The 21,843-nt window shown below is 45.2% G+C and overlaps 1 long non-coding RNA gene and 1 other non-coding gene across 4 annotated transcripts in view; one reads left to right on the forward strand and one right to left on the reverse strand.

Moving 5' to 3' along the window:
* Positions 1–19,404, forward strand: part of LOC132813901 (uncharacterized) — a 56,970-nt gene extending 37,566 nt beyond the window's left edge. For 2 of the 3 annotated variants that reach the window (XR_009644205.1, XR_009644207.1), the window contains one exon: positions 16,825–17,251. This is a non-coding gene — a long non-coding RNA (uncharacterized LOC132813901). Of the gene's footprint in view, positions 1–16,824; positions 17,252–18,821 lie in introns of those variants that run through there. The other variant, XR_009644206.1, reaches the window with a different exon arrangement.
* Positions 19,405–20,063: 659 nt separating this feature from the next.
* Positions 20,064–20,227, reverse strand: LOC132813904 (U1 spliceosomal RNA). The gene has a single exon (XR_009644210.1). It is a non-coding gene; the product is annotated as a U1 spliceosomal RNA (small nuclear RNA).
* Positions 20,228–21,843: the final 1,616 nt, after the last annotated feature.

A 21,843-nucleotide genomic window follows, 5' to 3' on the forward strand; every position in this document is an offset into this window, starting at 1 on the left:
ACACTCAGCAATATTGAAGAGTTGACACTGTATGTGCAAATCAGCAACAGTTTGTTTTTTTTTAATCATGTTTATAATTTCACAGAAATACTATTGAAAAAATTCTGGCATAAGGCCACAGATTGAGATACTAGGTCAAGTGATCAAAAGCATGCCAAATGAGCAGGTTTTCGAGAACACCTTAAAAGCGGAAAGCAGGTCTGAGTGGGTTCAGGTGGGAATTCCAGACAGTGTTGCCTTGGCAACAGTAGAAACAGCCAGACAGGTGAAGCAATGAATAAACACAAATGAGTTGTCAAGGTCTTGCAGGGTGTGTGGTGCAGGGAGACAGGGATGTTCACAGGGTGAGAATTTTAAATTGTTGCCTGTAAATAGGAGCCTTTCGATGGATCAACTAGTTTTGGTACAAGTGAGCACTTGGGCAGGAGGGTTTAAGATACTCTTGAGATTACATGTAAGTTGAATGTGGGAGGCTGGCCAAGAGTGTTTGGATAATTAAGTCTGGAGATAAATACTCGTCCATCCCTGCATTCAGTAAATGAGCTGAGACTAGGGTGGAGTTGGGTGATGTCACCAATGAAGAAAGTGTGTTTTTGGAGTTGGGCTCTTCCTCCACATCACCCCCACCTCCCTCCCCTCACCAAATCACAGGTATTGTTCCTTGTTCTGTCTGTCTGTCTTTTCTGGTTATGTCCTTCTCTCCCATTCTGCTACGAAGTAATATTTTGACCTCACCGTTGTTGGAAAAACCTACTCCATCCCCACACTCCCATTCCTTTCTAAATTCCTTGTATGTGGTGTCCCTCAAGGATCGATTCTTGGTCCCTCCTGTTTCTCACCTACATACTGTCAGGAGGTGACATCGTCCAAAAGCACCGTCTGAGGGTTCACATGTACACTGACAATGCCTAGCTCTCCCTCCCCATCATCCCTCGCCATTACTCAGTTATCAAACTGCTCATCACACTCCCACTACGCGATTGGCTGCAATTTCCTGCAACGGAACATTGAAATGGTTAAACCCATTGCCTTCAGTTGCTATTACAAATTCCTTTCCCTTACTGCTGAGCCCCTCCCTCTCCCTGGGAACTGTCTGAGGCAGAACTACACTCTTCACAATATTGCTCTCATATCTGTAACCCCAAGGTGACCTTCTGATCAGGTATCTACACAATCACAAACACCAGGAATTCCAATCTCTAAAACGTTGCTTCCCCCCCCCTTCACCCCAGCTCCATTGCTACTGAAACCCCTGACCCGTGTTGATGTTGCCTTAAACTTGACGAATCTAAAACAGAACCCTTGATTCCGTGACTATCCGAGTATCTGATTCCAGATCCCTCATGATGGGAAACATCCTCTCAGTATTTACCCTGTCAAACTCCTTAAGAATCCTGCATGTTACAATGAGATCACCTCTCATTCTTCCCAAATCCAGTGAGTAGAGTCCCAACATTTTCAGCCTTTTCTTAAAAGATAATCCCTTCAAGCCAGGGATCATCCCAGTTAATCTTTTCTGAAATGCCTCAGATGAAATTATGTATTCCCTTAAATAAAGGGACCAAAACTTCTGTCATTACTCCAGATGTGGTCTCACTCGCACTTTGTAAAGTTACTCTCAGGTATATACTACAAACACTTACACTGAAAACTCCTTGTAATAAGAAACAACGTTCCATTCCCCATCCTGATTCCCTGTTGTAACTGTGTTTCCTACGCAATTACCCTGGTCCCTTTGTGGTGCAGCTTTCGACAGTTTCCACCATTTACATAGCACTCTGTTCTTTTATTATCTCCTCCAAAATGAGCAACTTCACAATTTCCCAAATTATGCTCCATTTGCTAACTTGTTGCCCACTTCTCCAATGAATCCCTCTCTGTAAACTGTTTATAATCCTTTTGGAACTTTACCGTTCTGCCTTTTCTCAGAGATTTCCCCGCTCATTCTTCTAAACATTTCCTGGGAGCACTGGGCAGTGGGAAGCAGTTGTTACCTTTTTAGAGAGACTCTTTGGAATGACTGGGAGGAGCTTGCTGCTCATGGGTCAGAATGGAGACAACTTGCCCATCGAGCTGCATGAGCCTTTCACCCCCCCCCCCCCCCCCCCCCCCGTCTAATTGATGAGGCACAGCGGCAGCACGGAAGGAAAGAAAAGGAAGCACACATCCTGCTCTCCACATCGCACTGACTCTTGAAACATTGTGTCCCATGTGTCAAAGATCTGCCCTGTTCAGTCACATGAAGACCCAGTGTGGAAACTCACAGAAACCCATACAGATTTCCCCTGAACTAACTGCTGACCCCCACAAGGGGTAATGTGTCCAGTCATCCTGGGCCAGGAGGAGGGGGGTGGTGAGAGTTTCTTAAATGAACTGACAGTGACAGTTTTATAAACGTGTATTACAGGTGGACATTCAGATGGTAATCTCAGTAATTGTAACGTCAAACTGTGACAAAATTACTCAATTCATCAGGAGCTGGATATTCACATTGTGTGTGAGTATTGTATTCCAGCTCATTCCTATTTGCTGCATAAATGTCCTCTTTTGAATCACCCACACTCTCAGTAGATCTCCCCCAAGTCTTCAATATGTGTCCTGTAATCCTTTTCTGATGAACTCATGAGTGTAAGGTGGATTATTCTAAATCTGTAAACCCCTCTGTCACAGGGCACCCTCAATTTCCTCTGCTACAAGGAGAACAATCTGTTTCCCCAAACCCCTGATTCCCCAATGTCTGTTTGCTCCCTATAAGGCACACATCAGGATTGTGTTGGAACATTCTCCACTTGCCTGCATCAGTGCAGCCCCCAACAATGTTAAAGAAAGTGAACATCCTCCAGGACAAAGCACTGTGCCTGAGTGGTGTCCCATCCACCACCTTCAGCATTCCCTCTCCCCATCCCCAGGGTACAGTGGCATCACTGTGTAAAAGGGAAAGGCAGCATTGTCTGACCAGACCATAGGGCTGCTGTCTCATTAGGGAGAAATGTCTGGTGGTGGGTTTAACCTGAAGGTTACCACAGCCCAGGCAAGGGGAGAGGTTGAGAACAAGAGTCCATCTATTGTAGATGGATATTCTTGATATTTATTAACAGCACCCATGTCTCTGCAACTAAAATCCCCCATTCCTTGAACCACCCTGGTAAATCTCCTGTGCCCCCCCCTCTCAGGGACCCTGCCATCCTTCCCAATGTGTGGGTGATCTCTGGTTTGCACAGACCCAGCTGCTCTGTGTTCCTGTGGGTGATGTCATCATCGAGCAACAGTTGCATTGAACCTCACTGTCTGTAAGGGTGGGAGACACAGAAATCCCGGTAGCATTTGAGATGTATTTAGTGTGCACTTGCAATGCCATGATAGATGAGACTTTTCCACAATTATCGGAAAATAGATGAGGACAGTTAGGTGGTAGTTTTCTTTGTCACAGACCCGATGTACTACCAGAGCCTTTTTCTGTTCTGTAGACCGCTAAGATGTTTATTATAGGAATATGACAGGCTCCATTGGACTTCAGGTCAGAAAGGGTGATACTAGAGTAGATGACATATGATTGGCCGATGTTTTGGGAGGAAAAGGAGATTGAGAGGTTTAAGGAAGAATTCAGAAGCTCAGCACAGAATCGGAAAGGGCCGTCATCAAGTGAGAAATAAACATTGGGAATCCTGAAGGCTGGAAATAAAAAAGGCACATATAGCAGAGCTTTGAGAGACTGGAGGGGATTAGAGATAGGGAGAGTAATGAAGCTGGAGGAGATGAAAGTTGGAGAGGATTCTGAGGATTGAGGATGTTACAGAGATAGAGATATTTCTGATAGACTTTTTTGAGTTTTGAGGCTGGAGAGGAATTATCGAGATAAGGAAGAGTTGTAAGACTGGATGAGGTGGCATTGACGGAGAGTTCCGAGCATAGAGGAATTTACAGAGATAACGAGCGATAGAGTCAGAACGTTATACAGCCCTGTGTTCCAACCAGTCCGTGTCAACCATAAATTCGAACTGAACTAATCGCATCTACCTCCACTTAGTCCAAATCCATCCAAGCATTCCCTATCGATATACAGGTCCAAATGCTTTTTCCTCTTAGAATCCCATTCCCCTACCGTTTTACTCTACATTTACCCCTTACTAATTCACTAAACCCAATCATCCCTGAACACTATGGGCAATTGAGGACTGCCAGTTCACCTACCCTGTACATCTGTGGTTTGTGGGAAGAAACGGGAGCACCTGGAGGAACTCACGCTGACACGGGGAAGCATATCCAAACTCCACATGGACAGCCACCCAATGCAGGAATTGAACCTGTGTCCCTGGCAGCAGTGCTAACCATTGAGCCACTGTGCCACCCTTAAATTGTAATTGTATTCACAGCTACCACGTCCTCTGCTAGTTTATTCCACATGTGAATCACTCTCTGTACAAAAACAAAAAGTAAAATCCGGAACGTCTTTTTAGGGTCTTCCTTTTCTCACCCACTCTTGAATCGCGCCCCCTCCTGGAAAGGGCACCTGCTGTTCACATTACCTATACTCTTCAGGATTTTATAAACCTCCAATAAGGTCACCCCTCAGCCTCCTACACCCCAGTGAAAGAGGTCCCAGCCTACCTAGCCTCTCCTTATAACCGAAAGCATCCATTCCCATCAACATCCTGGTAAATCTCTTCTGAACCCGCTCCGACTTAATAACATCTGTCCTATAACAGCACAACCTGAACTGAGCACAGTATTCCAGAAGAGGCCTCACCAACATCCTGTACAACCTCAATGTAATGTCCCAACTCCTATACTCAAAGGTGTGAGCAATGAAGGCAAGTGTGCTATACATCTTCTGAACAACCCTGTCTACATGTGACATAAACTGCAAAGATCTGAACCCCGAGGTCTCTTTGTTCTATATCACTATGCAAGGCCCGACTTTTAATCAGTGTAAGTCCTGCCCTTTTATCAAGATGAAATATTTGGCATTTATTCCAATCCAGAACATCCTTCTAGTATAAAGGCAATAGAAGTATACTTAAGAGGAAAATCAGTAAGGCAAAAAGGGGACAGGACACAGTTTTGGCGAATAGGGTAAGGACAATCCAAAGGGTTTTTATAAATACATTAAGAGCAAATGGGTTACTAGAGACAGAATAGAGCTCCTCAAGGATCAGCAAGGCAGCCTGTGTGTGGATCTGCAGGCGATGGGGTGGGGAGGGGATACTAAACAAGTATTTTGCATCAGCATTTACTGTAGAGAAGGATATGGAAGATATAGAATGTTGGAAATCGATGGTGACACCTTGAAAAATGTCCATATTACAGCGAAGGTGGTACTGGATGTCTTGGAACGCAGAAAGGTGGATAAATGCCCAGGATTTCATCAGGTGTGTCCTAAAATTCTGTAGGAAGCTAGGGAAGTGATTGCTGGGCCCCTTGCTGAGATTTTTGTATCAGCGATAGTCACAGCTGAGGTGCCAGAAGACTGGGGGTTGGTTAATATGATGATACTGTTTAATGAAGGCGGTTTGGACAAGCCCGGGAACTACAGACCTGTGAGCCTGATGTTGGTGCCAGACAAGTTGGAGGGAACCCTGAGGGACTGGATTTGCATGTATTTGGAAAAGCAAGGACTGATTAGGGATAGTCAGCATGGCTTTGTGTGCGGGAAATCATGTCACTTACTTGACTGAGCTGTTTTATGAAGAAGTAAGAAAGTGGATTTTTGAGGGCAGAGCGGTAGATGGGATCTATATGGACTTCAGTAAGGCGTTCGACAATGTTCGCCATGGAAGACTAGTTAGCAAGATGAGATCTCACCATACCAGGAGAACTAGCCATTTGGAATATAGAACTGCCTCAAAGGTAGAAGACAGAGGGTGGTGGTAGAAGGTTGTTTTTCGGACTGGAGGACTGTGACCACTGGAGTGCCACAAGGGTCGGTGCTGGGTCCACTACTTCTCATCATTTACATAAATGATTTGGATGTGAACATAGGAGGGATTGTTAGTAAGTTTCCAGGTGACACCAAAATTGGAGGTGTCGTGGGCAGTGAAGAAGGGTACCTCAGGATTCAATGGGATCTTGATCAGATGGGGAAATGGGCTGAGGAGTGGCAGATGGAGTTTAATTTAGATAAATGTGAGGTGCTGCTTTTTGGAAAAGCAAAGCCTAGCAGGACTGATAGACTTAATGGTCAGGTCCGAGGGAGTGTTACTGAGCAAAGTTTCCTTACAGTGCAGGTTCATAATTCCTTGAAAGTAGAGTCGCAGGTGGATAGGATAGTGAAGGTGATTGGTATGATTTACATTATTGGTCAGAGCAGTGAGTACAGGAGTTGGGCAGTCATGTTGTGGCTGTACAGGACATTGGTTTGGCCACTCTTACAATATTGAGTGCAATTCTGTTCTCCACCTATCAGAAGGATGTTGTGGAACTTGAAAGGTTCAGAAAAGATTGGTGGCAGAATATTCTTTAAAGGGTATAATAACCAGTGGGAGGTCATTGGACATTGGTACCAATGACACAGGAAGAGAAAAAGATAGGTCCTGATGAGAGAATATAGCAAATTAGCCTGGAATATAAAAAAGTAGATACTCGGTCGTAATATCTGAATTACTCCCAATGCTACATGCTAGTGAGAGTAGGAATAGCAGGATGGAGGAGATGAATGATTGGCTAAAGATCTGGTGTAGGGCAGAAGGATTCACATCTTTTGGTCATTGAATTCTCCTCTGGAGTAGAAGTGACTTGAATAAGAAGGATGGATTGTCCCTGAATTGGAAGGTGACTAATATCCAGGCAGGGAGATTTGCTAGTACTACTCGGGAGGCATTAAACCAGTGAGGGAGTGGGGGTAAACCTAAAGAGATGGTGAGAAAGGAGGTAAGTCTGAGGCTGGTACAGTTCAGAAATCAAACAGTCAAGGCAGAACGCGGTAGAACCGAGCAGTTACACTGCATTTACTTCAATGCAAGAGGCCTGACAGGGAAGGCAGATGCGATCAGGTTATGGTTTGAACATGGGACTGGGATATCATCGGTATTATAGAAATATGACTCAGGGATGGATGTGACTGGCAGCTGTATGCTCCAGGGTATAGATGCTATAGGAAGGATAGAAAGGGGGACAAGAGAGGAGGACGAGTGGTGTTTTTGGTTAGGGATAGCATTAGAGTTGTGCTTGGGGACGATATTCATGGGAGTAAGTTCAGTGAAATTATTTGGATGGAACTGGGAAATAAGAAAGGATTGATCAGCTTATTGTTAATATCTGCGTGTGTTTCATCTGATTGCTCTGGTTTCCTCCCACTATGTAAAGATGTGCAGGTTAGGTGGATTATCCAGGCTGAATTACCCACAGTGTTCAGGGATGTGCAGGTTGGGTGGATTATCCAGGCTGAATTACCCACAGTGTTCAGGGATGTGCAGGTTGGGTGGATTATCCAGGCTGAATTACCCACAGTGTTCAGGGATGTGCAGGTTGGGTGGATTATCCAGGCTGAATTACCCACAGTGTTCAGGGATGTGCAGGTTAGGTGGATTATCCAGGCTGAATTACCCACAGTGTTCAGGGATGTGCAGGTTAGGTGGATTATCCAGGCTGAATTACCCACAGTGTTCAGGGATGTGCAGGTTGGGTGGATTATCCATGGGAAAGGCAACATTACATGGGTAGGGTGGGAGTCTCTGAGGGTCAGTGCGGATGTGATGGGCTGAATGACCTGCTTCCCCACTGTCTGGATTCTCTGATAATTATAATAGTTTTAAAATAGTTCCAAAAAAGAATAGACCAGATCTAAAAGTTGCTGTTCTAAATTGGATAAAGGTGCATTGTGATTGAACAAGATAAAATCTTTCAATACTTCTTTGCTATTCCCAGGTAAAGGGACGGCTGAAAAGTGGGAACGTAACATAAGGAATATGAGCAGGAGGAGGCCATCTGGCCCCTCCAGCCTGCTCTGCCATTCAATAAGATCAGGGCTGATCTCAGCTCCACTTTACTGCTCTCTCCCATAACCTTTAATTCCTTTCCTGTTCGTAAATCTACATTTTGACCTAAAGACATTCAAGATGAAAGTCTCAACTGTTTCAATCAGTTCCACAGATTCACAACCCTTTAGCTGAAGAAGTTTCTCCTGAACTCAGTCCTAAATCTGATACCTCCTTATTTTGTCGCTATGCACCATAGTTTGTCCAGTCCACAGTGGAAATGACCTCCCTGCTTCTATCTTATCTACTCCCTTCATAATTTTATATTTTTCCTATACAATCTCCCATTATTCTAAATTCCAATGAGGATCATGCCAGTTTTGTCAATCTCTGCTCAGAAGGCAACCCTTTCAACTCCAGACTCAAACTAGTGACCCTGCTCTGCACCCCCTCCAGCGCCATTACATCCTTCCTGAAGTAGGGGACGAAAACCTGTACACAGTACTCCAGGTGTGGCCTCACTAGCCCCCTGTATAGCTGCAGCATAACCATCCCTCTAGCAATGAAGGACAATATTCCCTTCACTGCCTTAATTACCTGCTGTACCTGCAAACCAACTTCCTGTGATTCATGCACAAGTACACCCAGCTCCCTCTGCACAGCAGCCTGCTGCATGTTTTCACCATTTCATCATCCAGTTTGTTGTTAGTCCGACCAAAATGGATGACCTCACATATCCCAACATTGTCCTCCATCTGCCAGACCCTTAACCACTCAATTAACCTCTCTGTATCCCTGTGCAGACTGACAGTGGCCTCTGTACACATTGCTCTACCACTCATCTTAGTATCGTCCACTTTTCATGAATCCATGCTGTGTCTGCTCGATGAGACAATTTCTATCCACATAGCTCACTATTTCTTTCGTGAGAGATCAGACATTTCCCCCACTACAGAAGTTATGCTAATACGTCCATTTTAAAATATTGGCATCACATTTGCAGCTTTCCAATCTGTTAGAACCGTCCCAGAGTCAGCAAATTTTAGTGAATTATCACGAGTGTATTTGCTATTTACCCACTGCCATTCCTTAGAGTCCCCGGGGATGCATTCCATCACGGCCAGGAGACCCATCTACCTTTCGGCTGGTATCTTTCCCAGCACTGCCTCTTTACCGAGAATGATTGATTGTTTCTCTGTCTTCATCTGCTGTTGCCCCCATAGGCCTGAGACAATGAGTATATAGACTGTATGTTCCTGTTAAGGCCAAGACTGGGAGGTGTAAGGAATGCTGCCTGTCAAGAGGAATTGTGGCTCTGGTCAAGAAAATGAAGGAGGGTTATGGCAGGTACAGACAGCTGGGTTTGGGTGAATACCTGGAGGAGTATAGGGGCGGTAGGAGTATACTCGAGGGAAACTAAGAGGGCAAAAAAGGGAACGAGAACTTTGTGAAATGAGTTTGGGGAAAATCCAAAGAGATTCTAGAAATACACTAAGGACAAAAGAGTAACCAGGCAGAGAATAGGGACCCTGAAAGATCAACAAGGCGGTCTATGGATCTGCAGGAGGCAGGAGAGATACTATCTGCGTATTTCATGTCCGCTTTTATTGAAGGAGGATATGGAAGTGAGAGAGCTTGGAGAAATAAATAGGGATAACTTGACAAGTGTCCATATTCGTTCAGAGTCTCTGGAACTTGTATAATGCATCAAGATTGATAAATCCCTGATACATGATCAGGTGAATCCCCGAACTTTGTGGGAAGCTAGGGAAGTGATAGTTGGGTCCCTCGCTGAGATATTTGTATCACCGAGGTGCTGGAAGACAGGTGCCATTATTTGAGAAAGGTGATGAGGAAAGGCCAGGGAACAATACACTGGTGAGCCTGGAGTCAGGCAAGTTGTTGGAAGGGCTTCTCAGGGATAGGATTTAGATGTAATTGGAAAGGTAAGAAATGATTAGGGACAGTCAGCATGGCTTTGTGCATGGAAATCACTAACTTGGACTTCAGAAAGACATTCAAGGTGGAAGGACTAGCTATTTGGATATAAAATTGGCTGTAAGGTTGGAGACAGAGGATAGTGGTGAAGGGTTGCCTTCGGACTGGAGGCCTGTGATGAGCAATATGGTGTAAGGATCGGTGCAGGGTTCACTGCTTTTCATCATTTATATCAATGATGACTATGTGAAAATAGGAGCTATGGTCAGTGACTTTACACAGGCACCAAATTGGATCGGGAAGAAGGTTACCTCAGAGTAAAATGGGACTTCAATCAAATGGGCTGGGGAGTGGCAGATGGAGTGAATTCAGATAAATGTGAGGTGCTGCATTTTGGAAAAACAAATCAGGGCAGGACTTATACATTTAATGGGAAGGTCCTGGGGAGTGTTGTTGAACAAAGAGACTTGAGGTACAGGTTCATAGTTCTTTGAAAGTGGAATCTTGGATAGGCAGGATAGTGAAGGAGGCGTTTGGTGTACTTGGTCAGTGCATTGAGTATTGGAGTTGGGACATTGTTTTGCAGCTCTACAGGACATTGATTCAGCCCCATTCACTGTGAGTGATGAAGCTCATCCCAGGGCAGAGCCACAGACATACACAGCACGGAAACAGACCCTTCAGTCAAACTCCTCTGTGCCGACCAGATATCCTATCCTCATCTATCTATTTATCCCATCAATGCCTCCCATGATTTTATAAACCTCTGAGGTTACCCCTCAGCCTCCCACACTCCTGGGAGGGTCCCACCACTCATGTCACAATGGGGCCTGGCTGATTGACGGCAGCTTCAGACCATTAGGAGACTAGGTGTAATCCTCCAGCCAATGGGAGTGAATGAGGGGTGTCGCCAACAGGCCAGCATGTGACCATGAGCTGTGCAGGTGCAGTGTCACTGGGCAGGGGTTGGGAAGAGACCCAGTGAGTGTGAAGGGAGTGGGAGAGAAATGGAGTTAGTGTGGACTGGGAGGGTTTATAAACTCATGATGTAGGCTGCTAGACCTGAATTAGAAACTCCCAGTAAATGAAAACCAAAAGAACTGTGGATGCTTAAATCAGAAACAACAGCTAGAAGATACTGGAATAGCTCAGCAGGTCTGGCAGCATCTGTGAAGAGAAATCAGAGTTAATATTTTGGATCCGCTGACCCTTCCTCAGAACTGATGTGACTGAGAAAAAATGTCAGTTTATATGCAGAAGGTAGGGGTTAAGGAGTAAATGTGATAGGTGGTGATATAGTCCAAAATGAGATACAGGAGCAATTGGACAAAGGAATGGATAATGATCTGGCTGGGGGAGGGTGAATAGATGTTAATGGAGATTGTTAGTGACTAACCATAGGTAATGTGTAATGGCAGGCGATGTAATAACAAGGCCTGGTGTGTGGGGTGGGGGACTATGGTGCGAGGACATGGGAGACTTAGGACCTAAAATTAATGAGTTCCATTTTAAGGTCAGAGGCCTGAAGGGTCCCCAAGTACAAAATGAGGTGTTGTTCTTCCAGCTTATGTTAAAGTTTGGCGCAGGAGAAGCACAGCAGGTCAGACAGTATCCAAGGAGCAGGAGAATTGACATATTGGGCCTAAGCCCTTCAGCAGGGATGTGAGAGTGGGGAAGAGGACTGACAGATAATAGCATTTGTGTGGGGCTGGCGGGAAGGTAGCTGGGAAGGCGATAGGAAGATGCTGGTGGAGGGTAATGTTGAGAGGGTGGAGTGGGTAATTGCGAAAGAAGATGGACAGGTGGGACTGTTCAAGAGGGTGGTGCTGAGTTGGAGGGCTGGATCTGGGATAAGGTGGGGGAGAGGAAATGACGAAACATTGATTCAGTGGTTAAAGGGTCCCAAGATAGAAGATGAGGTTTTCTTCCTCCAGGAGTCATGTAGCTAGGATTTTGTGGTGGAGGTGGCCCAGGACATGCATGTTCTTGGCAGAGTGGGAGGGGGAGTTGAAATGGTTAGCCACAGGACAGTGGGGTTGGTTGGTGTATGTCTCCCAGAAAAGTTCCCTGAAACATTCTGCAAGTTAGCGTCCTGTCTCCCCATTGTAGAAAGCAATGAAAACAATAGATGAGGTTATTCAATGTACAGGACAATCTCTGCTGGATGTGGAAGGGACCTCTGGTGTCTTGGATGGAGGTGAGGGGAAGGTGTGGGCACAGGTTTTACACCTCTTGCAATGGCAGGCAAAGGTGTTGGAAGTGGAGGGTGGGTTGGTGGGGAGCATGGATCTAATGTGGAAGTCACGGGAATGGTCTCGAGGAATGCTGAAAGGGGTGTGGAGGGAAAGATATCTGTTGGTGGGATTTGATTGTCGGTGGTGGAAATGGCAGAGGATGATGTGTTGTATCTGATTGAAAATTGAGGACTTGGGGGTTCTATCCTTGCTGCTGTTGGAGAGGTGGGGTTCAAGGGCAGAGGTGCAGGAAGTGGTGGAGATACACTGAAGGGTATCGTTGACCACATGGGAGGGGAAATTGCCGTCCTTGAAATACAGGGCCATTTGGTGTGTTCTGGAGTGTTCGGCATCAAGCTTCCCTGGAACACTGCATTAAGAATGAGACAGATGTTGGCCAGGGAACAGGCTCGAGTGTTAAAGTGGCAGGCAACTGGAAGCTCAGGGTCTGCTTTGGTCTGAGAGGGAGCACAGATTTGTCCAGATTGCACTTTGTCTCTTTGTAGGGACTGTCAGATTTAGTCCCAATCACCCACTTCATGATGCTCACCTGTAAACTCCTTATTTTCAATTCCCTGCAACTCTTTATGAAGTCAAATTCCAGTACCTTTTTAGGTGGAATGTTCCAGATTCAAACTGTCTGTTCACCCAGAAACTGCTGAGGTCCATGTTGACTCTGGGGTTACAAAGGATTGAATTGAAAGATGAGGTGCTGTCCCTGAGCTCCCATTGAGATGTATTGGAACAGTACAGGAGGCTGAGGGCAGTGTAGGGGTGAGCAGACAATGACAATGACAGGGCTGCACTGTGAGGGCTGCTTGGCTCAATGAGAGTGTTTTGGAGTTGGGTGTAAACAGAGCGAGGTGGGACAGGGAGAAGGTGAAGCTGAAACTCCGTTTTGTTTCAGCCCATTCAGAAATTCACATGGAAATTCACATGGTCCCAAAGGGAACAGCCAGTTTGTAAGCGATACCTGTGGAGATTTTGTAACCATTTTTAAGGTATAACATTTCAGCTTAAGTAAAGAATACAGGATTTTTATTACAATGTTTGAAGGGGAGGAAGATTGCTTGGTCATATAAATTCTCTAAATGGGAGTAACTAGCTGAATCTAGAGAGCCTGTGTGACAGGAGACCTCAGACCCATGGTGTGCTCCTCTTGTACAATGTGGGAAAATTAGGGATGTTTCCAGTGTCCCTGACGGCTGTGTGTGCAGGAAATGTGCCCATCAGCAGCTACTGGGAAACTGCTTTTCAGACCTGGAGCTGTGCGTGGACTCGCTGTGGAGCATCTGCAATACTGAGAATGTTATGGACAGCATGTTCAGTGAGTTAGTCACACTGCAGGTGAGGGTTACACAGGCAGAAAGGGAATGGGGGACCATCAGATCAAGTAAAAGGCTCAGGAAGGAAGTGCAGGAGTTCCCAGTGGTTATTCCCTTCCCAAACAGATAATGTATACTGCTTGGGATTCGTGTGTGTGTGTGTGTCGGTCTCAGGGGAAATCAGCAACAACCAGGTTCATGACACTGTCGATAGCTCTGCTGCCCAGAACGGGAAGAAAGAGAGTGACAGGGGATTCAACAGTCAGGGTTACAGACAGGCACTTCTATGGCCACAGCCATGAATCCAGGATGGTATGTTATCTCCCTGGTGATAGGATCCGCGATATCATGGTGCAGCTACAGGATATTCTGGAGCTGGAGGGTAAACAGCCTGTGGTTGTACAACACCCTGATACCAATGACATAATGAAATAAAGGGATGAGTGCTTGAAAGCTGGATATTGGGAGAGCAGGGACACATTATAATGCAGCTCCTGAAATGTAATGATGTCAGACTTGCTCCCAGTGCCATATGCTAGTGAGAGCAGGAATAAGAGGGTAGATCAGCTGGATGTGTGGCTGGAGAAATGGTGTACCATGGAAGGGCTTAGATTCTTAAGGAATTGGGACCTGTACCAGCCTGACTGGTTACCCCTGTGCAGAGCTGGGTCAAATCTCCTGGAGGGTGGGGATGGGGGGAGCGCTATTGCCAGTTCCATTGGTGAGGTATTAACTAGTCTGGCAGGGGGATGGGATCTGAAGTGTCGGGTTAGATGGGTCAGATTCAGGTCAGGGAGTGGGACGTAGAATATTAGTGATGTAGTCAGCGACTCCGAAAACCAAAGGAAAGGAGGATTAAACGAGGATTGAGTCCCTCGTCATCCATCAGTCCTGCAGAGTCAACAAAATCTGGAGCTGTACAGCTCTCTGTCTCCATGTGCTTCAGCAAAATACTGGAAATCTGCAACAAAACCAAGAAGTGCTGGAGATCCCCAGCAGGACGGGCAGCATCTGAAATGGTGACACCTGCAGGAAACATTGCAGCCTTGGTCATCTTTTTTCACTGTCCACTAAACCTCCAGTTTTGGCGTCATCTGCAGAATTACTAATACCTCCTATGTTTACATCCAAATCATTGATATAAATGATGAAAAATAGTGGATACAGAACCAATCCTTGAGACACTCCACAGGCCTCCAGTCGGAAAAGCATCCCTCCGCCACCACTCTCTATCTTCTACTTTTGAGCCTGGTCTGTACTCAAATAGCTGGTTTCCGCTTTATTCCATGAGATCTAACCTTGCTAACCAGTCTCCCATGAGAAAGCTTGCTGAACGCCTTACTAAAGTCCACGTTGATCATGTCGACCAGGCTGCTCTCATCAATCATTTTTGTTACTTCTTCAAAAACCATTCTATCCCCTGGAAAACATAACAGTTACAGCACCAGAGTAATCAGCCCACCGTGTCTGCGTAGATCATGATGCCATTCCAAACTAATTCCATCTGCCTGTTACATGATCCATATCCCTGACAACCTATGCCTGCTTATGTGTCTGTCCAAATGCCTCTTAAACTGTGATTGTTTCTGCTTTTCCCATCTCCCAGGAGAATACATTATAGTCATTTATCGACATCTGCACAAGACACTTGTCAGACACAACTCCCTTTAAACTTGCTCAGATGTTGTTGGAAACGCTTAGCAGGTCATACAGCATCTGTGAAGAAAAATCAGTTAAAGTTTCCGGTCTGGGCACCCTTCCTCAGAAATGTTAACTCTAATTTCTTTTCACAGATGCTGCTAGACCTGCTGAGCTTTTCTAGAAACTTCTGATTCTCTTCCTGGTTTACAGCATCTGCAGTTGTTTTGGTTTTCATATCCTTTATACTTTGCCCCTCTCCTCTAGAATTTGTCATTTCCACCTTGGGGAAAAAAACTTCACATTATTCGTTTGGACTCCCCTGCCCTGGGAAAAAATAAACCATGACTATTCACCCGATCACTGCTCCTCATAATTTTATAAAGTTCGATAAAGCCACCTAAAGTGTCCAGTGATTCAGGGAAATAGCCTCAGCCTATTCAGCCTCTCCCTATGGTTCAAATGTTCCAATACTGGCAACACCCTGGTAAAACCTTACTGAACTCTTGCCAATTTCCCAACATCTTTCCTATAGCAGGGAGACTGGAATTCAAAGCAGTGGACATTCCAAAAGTGGCCGAGCCAATAAACTGTGCAACCGAAACATAATCTCCCAACTCCTATACTCAATGCACTGCCCAATAACAGCTAGCATACCGCACACCACCTTCACCGACCTGTCTACCTTCAACCACACCTTTCAAGAAACTATCAACCTACACTGCACGGTCTGTTTGTTTGTTAACACTTCCCAAGAACTTGCCATTAAGAGGTTGAGTCCTATTCTGGTAACATCTTTCTGAAATCAGGGAGACTGCAATTGAATGCAGTATTCTAACAGTGGCCTGACCAGTGCCCTACTCAGCCACAACGTGACCTCCTAACCCCTATACTCAGTGACAGAATCCCTACAGTGTGGTAGCAGGCCTTTCGGCCCATACCAACCATCGGAACAGCATTCCACCCTAACTCTGTAACCTACCATTACCCAAAGCTAATCCAGCTAACCTGCACGTCTTTGGATTTGTGGGAGGAAATTAAGAGCACCCAGAGGAAGCCCACGCAGACACACAGGGAGAATGTGCAAACACCACACAGACAGTGGAGTCGAACCAGAGTCCATTTATTGATCAGCATGTTACAAATGCCATGTTCAGCACCTGATCTCCCTGAAACTCTACAGAAACTATGCAGTTGTTCTGTGACCTTCAGATGGAATTAAGCTGAGGAGGAGAAAACAGGAAAAGGGTTGAGTTGTAGATCTAAAAAATAACTCTCCATCTTTCCCCTCTGTGTTCCTCCGTCTCCTCCCACTCTGTCTGTTCCCCCCTCACTATTGGTCAGCCCTTTCTTGGTCACCGCCATCCCTGTCGCCCTTCTCTCCCCACCCCCGATCATTCTGTCCCCCTATCTGTCAGTCTGTCGCGCCCTCAGTCTTTCCCCCTCTCTGTCAGTCGCTCCCCCGTCGGTTGCACACCCATCTTTTCCCTCCCCTCCCTCCGTCGGTTGCACCCCGCTTGGTCTGTTCCCCCTCTCTGTTGGTCGCCCCCCCCAACCGTCAGTCACCCCCTCTGTTCCCCCCATCTGTTCCCCTCCCCTCTCAGCCCACTTTCTGTCCTCACCCATTTCTGTCCCACCACTCTCGATCCACCCACCCTCTCTGAACCTCCGCCCACCCCCTCCCAGTCCCCTAGTTTCGTACTCCCCCACTGCAGGGAAAATATCTTCTCTATTTATCCTATCCATGCCCGGCCTGATTTTAAAAATCTCTTTCAGGTCACCGTTCAGCCTCTGATGCTCCAAGGAAAGCAGCCTATCCAAACCTGGCAACATCCTATAATTATTTTCTGACCCCTTTCAAGTTTGAGAACATCCATCTGATCGGAAGGAGACCAGAATTGCATGGAATATTACAAAAGTTGCCGAATCAATGTCCTGTACTGCCTCAGTATGACCTCTCAATGCTTTGACCAATAAAGGCAAGCAGACAAACTGCCGCCCTTCACTATTCTATCTACTTGCTACTCTACTTTCAAGGAACTATGAACCTGCACTCCAAGGACTCTTTGTTTAGCAGCACTCCCTAGGAACTTACTATTAACTGTATAAGTCCTGCTAAAGTATGTTTCGTGATGTTTAACTTCTCAAATTGGACTGGAGTTTAATATTCTGGAGAAATGTCAAATAAATCGCATTTATCCCATTCTGCAGAACTTAGTCCATCGCCCTGCATGTTCCAACATTTCAGTTCCATCCACGTACTTTTATTCAAATGTAATGCTGGTAACTGCCTCTGTCACCCCATCAGTGAGATCCTGCTCTCCACCATTTCTGTGGGAAATACATTCTCCTTTCCCCTTTTTTTCTGAGAATTATCTTCAATCTAAAACTTCTAGTTCCTGATGGCTCTGTTAATGAATAGCTGCTTCCTATCCATTCTACCTGGATTCCTCAGCATTTTATCACATCAATTTAATCTCAGTTCATCTTCCTTGGAAACCCCCCACCCCCCAACCTATCCAATCTTTCCTCAGAGCAGAAATTCTCCAATCAGAGAAACATTCTGATCAATCTTCTCTGTCCCCTCTCTGGTGTGATCACATCAATCCTGGAATGTGGGGACAATGAGTGAGTGCAGTACTTTCGCCTTGGTCAAACTAGTGTTCCAGTGTCACTTCTGTGTTCTTGTGGTTGTTGCTGATACAAGAAGTGTCCTGGTTTTCTCACATGGAACTGGATGTGCACTCCATGGGACTGGGATTCCCTACCGTGTGTGTATTTGTTAACTAATCCTAAATTAACTTCACATTAAAACAGAATTATCAGATACCCACCAATAAATTTCTTCCATTATACTCAAATCACCTTACTTTTAATATCTCTTTAAAATTATTACTAACACAACAGGCTTTAATTTGCTGAATAAGTATTCAGGTATCTTCACTGTTACAATCACTTGAAGATTATCTTTACCTTCAGCTACACGTGGTGAATTGAACACTGATTGTAAACATATTAATATCAAATGGACTTCAGTTTTATGATGATTAATCCAGTCTGACATTCTTGTTGATTAATATCTTGGAGAGAACTGTCTTCAGGACTCCAGCTGTCCTTTGTCTTCAATCACAACTGGTTGTGGCTGGACTACAGATCTTAGATCTTTTCCGTTGTTTACTGGATTGCTTCGCTCTGTCTATCACTTGCTGCTTATGCTGTTTGGTAACTTCATCAGGTGAACACCCCATTTTTAGGTATTCATGCTGCTGTTACTGACATGCCCTCCTGAATTCTCTCAGTTGAATGAGGGCTGATCCTCTGGTTTGATGGAAGGAGGGAAGTTGGGGAATATGCAGGGCCGTGATTCTGTAAGCTTTGTTGGAGTACGACTCTACTGTTGTTGGAAGGCAAGAGCTAAACTCTTGCACTGTAAACCCGATGTACAAGAAGCTACATGCAGTATCATGAACACTGACAGTCCAAGACATGAAATACGAGCAACACTGTACAATGATGCAGGATCACAACTGCAGCAAGGGGAGTTTAAGATCCAACTTGACATAGGAGTAGGGAAAGAAGCAGCTGATCAGATTGTCTCATTCATAGTCACAAAGAAACTCTGTGAGATTATTGTACTGTTGGGTGTGAGGATGGAGGAGGTTGGGGAGATGAGGAGCTCTTCAAAAGAAACTAATCTGCCTGAGAGTTAGGGATCGACTTTATTGCTAGGTATTTAACAGAAAGCTAATTGAAACTGTTTTTATCCCCAAAAGATAACAAGACCGATGCTGTTTCCAATCATGATCAGAAACAAACCTCAGAATACACATGGTTCATAGATGGATGTCAATAGCCCATCAACATCCAACTCCTGCAATTATTCAGCAAATGTATGTGTGATTAACCAGTCCTGATGTCAGTCCTGATGTACCAGAAAATCGCTGTTTACTCTGTGCAGATGGGCAGTGATGTGGGGAAGTATTGGCCGAGTGATATTGTCGCTGGACAGTTAGTCCAAAGCCCCAGATAAACTTCTGGAGACCTGAGTTCAAAGCCTACTGCTGCAGATGGGTGAATTTGAATTAAATTTTTAAAAACTCGGGAATTTAAGAGTCTCATGATGACCATTAATCGATTTTCCGAAAAACCCATCTGGATCACTAATGCCCTTTCAGGAAGGAAGCTGCCATCCTTACCTGGTCTGGCCTAGATTGTGACTTCAGACCCACAACAATGTGGTCGACTCTTACCTGCCCCCTGGGCAATTAGGGATGGGCAGGAAATGCTGCCGGGCCAGCGACACCCTCATCTTGTGAATGAATAAAGGAAAATAAAAGTCTCTTCCCAGTGTGAATCTGCATGTTCAATGATGTTGTGAACATTTCCAAAGCTAAGTTCTCGATATGCAAAACTTTATGAACTGCCAAAACCGTTGTTCATTACTTGGTGCGAAAAAGAGAAAAAAAATCAACCAATATATTTAGCTTGTTTACTTCAAAGAAAATAGCAATTTCTTCAAATCAATTCAGTGACTGCATTTTCTTCATCAGTGAACCATTCCAGTAAGTCTGTACTCCACACTCTGAAGATCACTCATATCCTTCATTGTTGATGCCTATTTTGTTCCACAAATCCTAAAGACACAAGTAGCTTTATTATTGGGCAGCAGGCGAGAGTTTCAAAGCGTTTCTAAGGTGCCCCAGTGTCGACTTTAGATTAGATTACTTACAGTGTGGAAACAGGCCCTCCGGCCCAACACGTCCACACCGACCCGCCAAAGTGCAACCCACCCATACCCCTACATTTACCCCTTACCTAGCACTACGGGCAATTTAGCACAGCCAATTCACCTGACCCGCACATCTTTGGACTGTGGGAGGAGACCGGAGCAAACCCACACAGACCCGGGGAGAACATGCAAACTCCACGCAGTCAGTCGCCTGATTCGGGATTGAACCTGGGTCTCAGGCGCTGTGAGGCAGCAGTGCTAACCACTGTGCCACCGTGCCGCCCACAAGGGGAGAGCGCGAACGCAGACCCCCACTACCACAAATTTTGCTGTTGAGTATCCCGCATTTGGTGACATCGCAGGCGTCAGCACACCCGAAGTGCAATGGGATAGCCTCGTCCTGGGAGCGCCACCGCAATGATCATGGTATCTCCCCTGCCAGGTTAGTATAGAGACTTGTAGAGACTCTTCTTCATGAATCTCTGCCTTACCCACAGAGACAGTATATTTAATAGGAATTAGACAAAGACATATCAGTCACATGGGCGATTGTCATTACATAGTTTAAAGCTGGTAATTATGACCTTACAAAGCTTGATGAATGGCGATGTCCTGCGTTAACGTATGAATGGATTACAGAAACTGATTATCGTATTGTTCATGATTATGTGTTGATGGGAAGAGATTAAGGCTGGAGGGTTCTTCCTTCAGTAAATGGGGGATTCACTTACCTATGCTAATATGGAGGGGAGGTAAGACAATGGGAGCGGGAGGCAGTTTAACAGGGTTGTGCCCAGGGCTCTCAGTCTTGTCTGGAAAGGGCAAATTCCTCTGTCTGGGGTTACGGGGGAATCCACATGTGTGGCTGCAAGAGGTTCTATTTTGAGATATTGTCAGCCTCCCCCCTTCTGAGGTGTTCTGTTTGTATTGAAAGAGTACAGGCCTTCAGTTAATGAAATATGGCCTTTGGCAAGGGAATGTTTAACCCTTGAGACCCCACAGTGTCCTGAAAGAGAAACAAAAGGTATGGAACAGGCCCCTCTATGGTATTTTAACTTCCTCGTTCTGACCAGGAATCTGTTGACCAGAATTGGATGCAATGATTGACTGTGACCTAACTAGAGCTTTGTCAATGGTCAGCATCTTTTCCATGAGTTTGTTATCATTCCCCCATTAATGAAGCCCAGCATCCCATTTGTTTTACTCAAAACACTTTATGTTTTCTCTCCTTTAATAAGTGGTGCACATTGTCCCCCATTCCTGCTGTCCTGCACGTTGTGTCTGTGCCATTCAAATATATATTGACTTTCTACATTGCTTCTCTCAAAATGAATGAACTTATTGTGTGTTCTCATGAAGAGACATATTCCACTCAAATTATTAACTCTCCTCCACACATTCTACCGCCTGGAAAACAGAAGAGTGTAGCACCGGAATAATCGGCCCACCATGTCTGTGTGGATCATGAAGCTATTCCAAACTAATTCCATCTGCCTGTACATGATCCATATCTCTGCCAACCCATGTCTGCTTATGTGTCTGCCCAAATGCCTCTTAAACGTTGTGATTGTTTCTGCTTTTCCCAACTCTCAGGCAAGTACATTCTAGTCACTGTCCACCTTCTGCACAAGAAAATTGCCAACACAACTGCCTTTAAACTTGCACATGTTATTGGAAATGCTCAGCAGATCATGCAGCATCTGTGAAGAAAAATCAGTTAATGTTTCGGGTCTGGTCACCCTTCCTCAGAAACGTTAACTTTAATTTATCTTCATAGAAGCTGCTCGACCTGCTGAACATTTCCCGAAAATGTTTTTGTTTCTGGTTTACAGCATCTGCAGTTGTTTCAGTTTTCATTTCCTTTAAACTTGCCCCTACTCCCCTTAAATCTATGGCCTCTAGAATTTGCCATTTTCACCGTGGAAAAGGATTCAGATTATTCACTCTGAGCCTTTCAGATCACCCGCAGCCACTACCTTCACAAGACAAAAATCCAAGTCTTTCCAACCTCTCCCAATCCAGGCAACATCCTTGTAAACCTTTTCTCTCACTGCACTAAGCCTCCA

Source organism: Hemiscyllium ocellatum, unplaced genomic scaffold (assembly GCF_020745735.1).
Source record: "Hemiscyllium ocellatum isolate sHemOce1 unplaced genomic scaffold, sHemOce1.pat.X.cur. scaffold_529_pat_ctg1, whole genome shotgun sequence".
Classification (NCBI taxonomy): Eukaryota; Metazoa; Chordata; class Chondrichthyes; order Orectolobiformes; family Hemiscylliidae; genus Hemiscyllium; species Hemiscyllium ocellatum.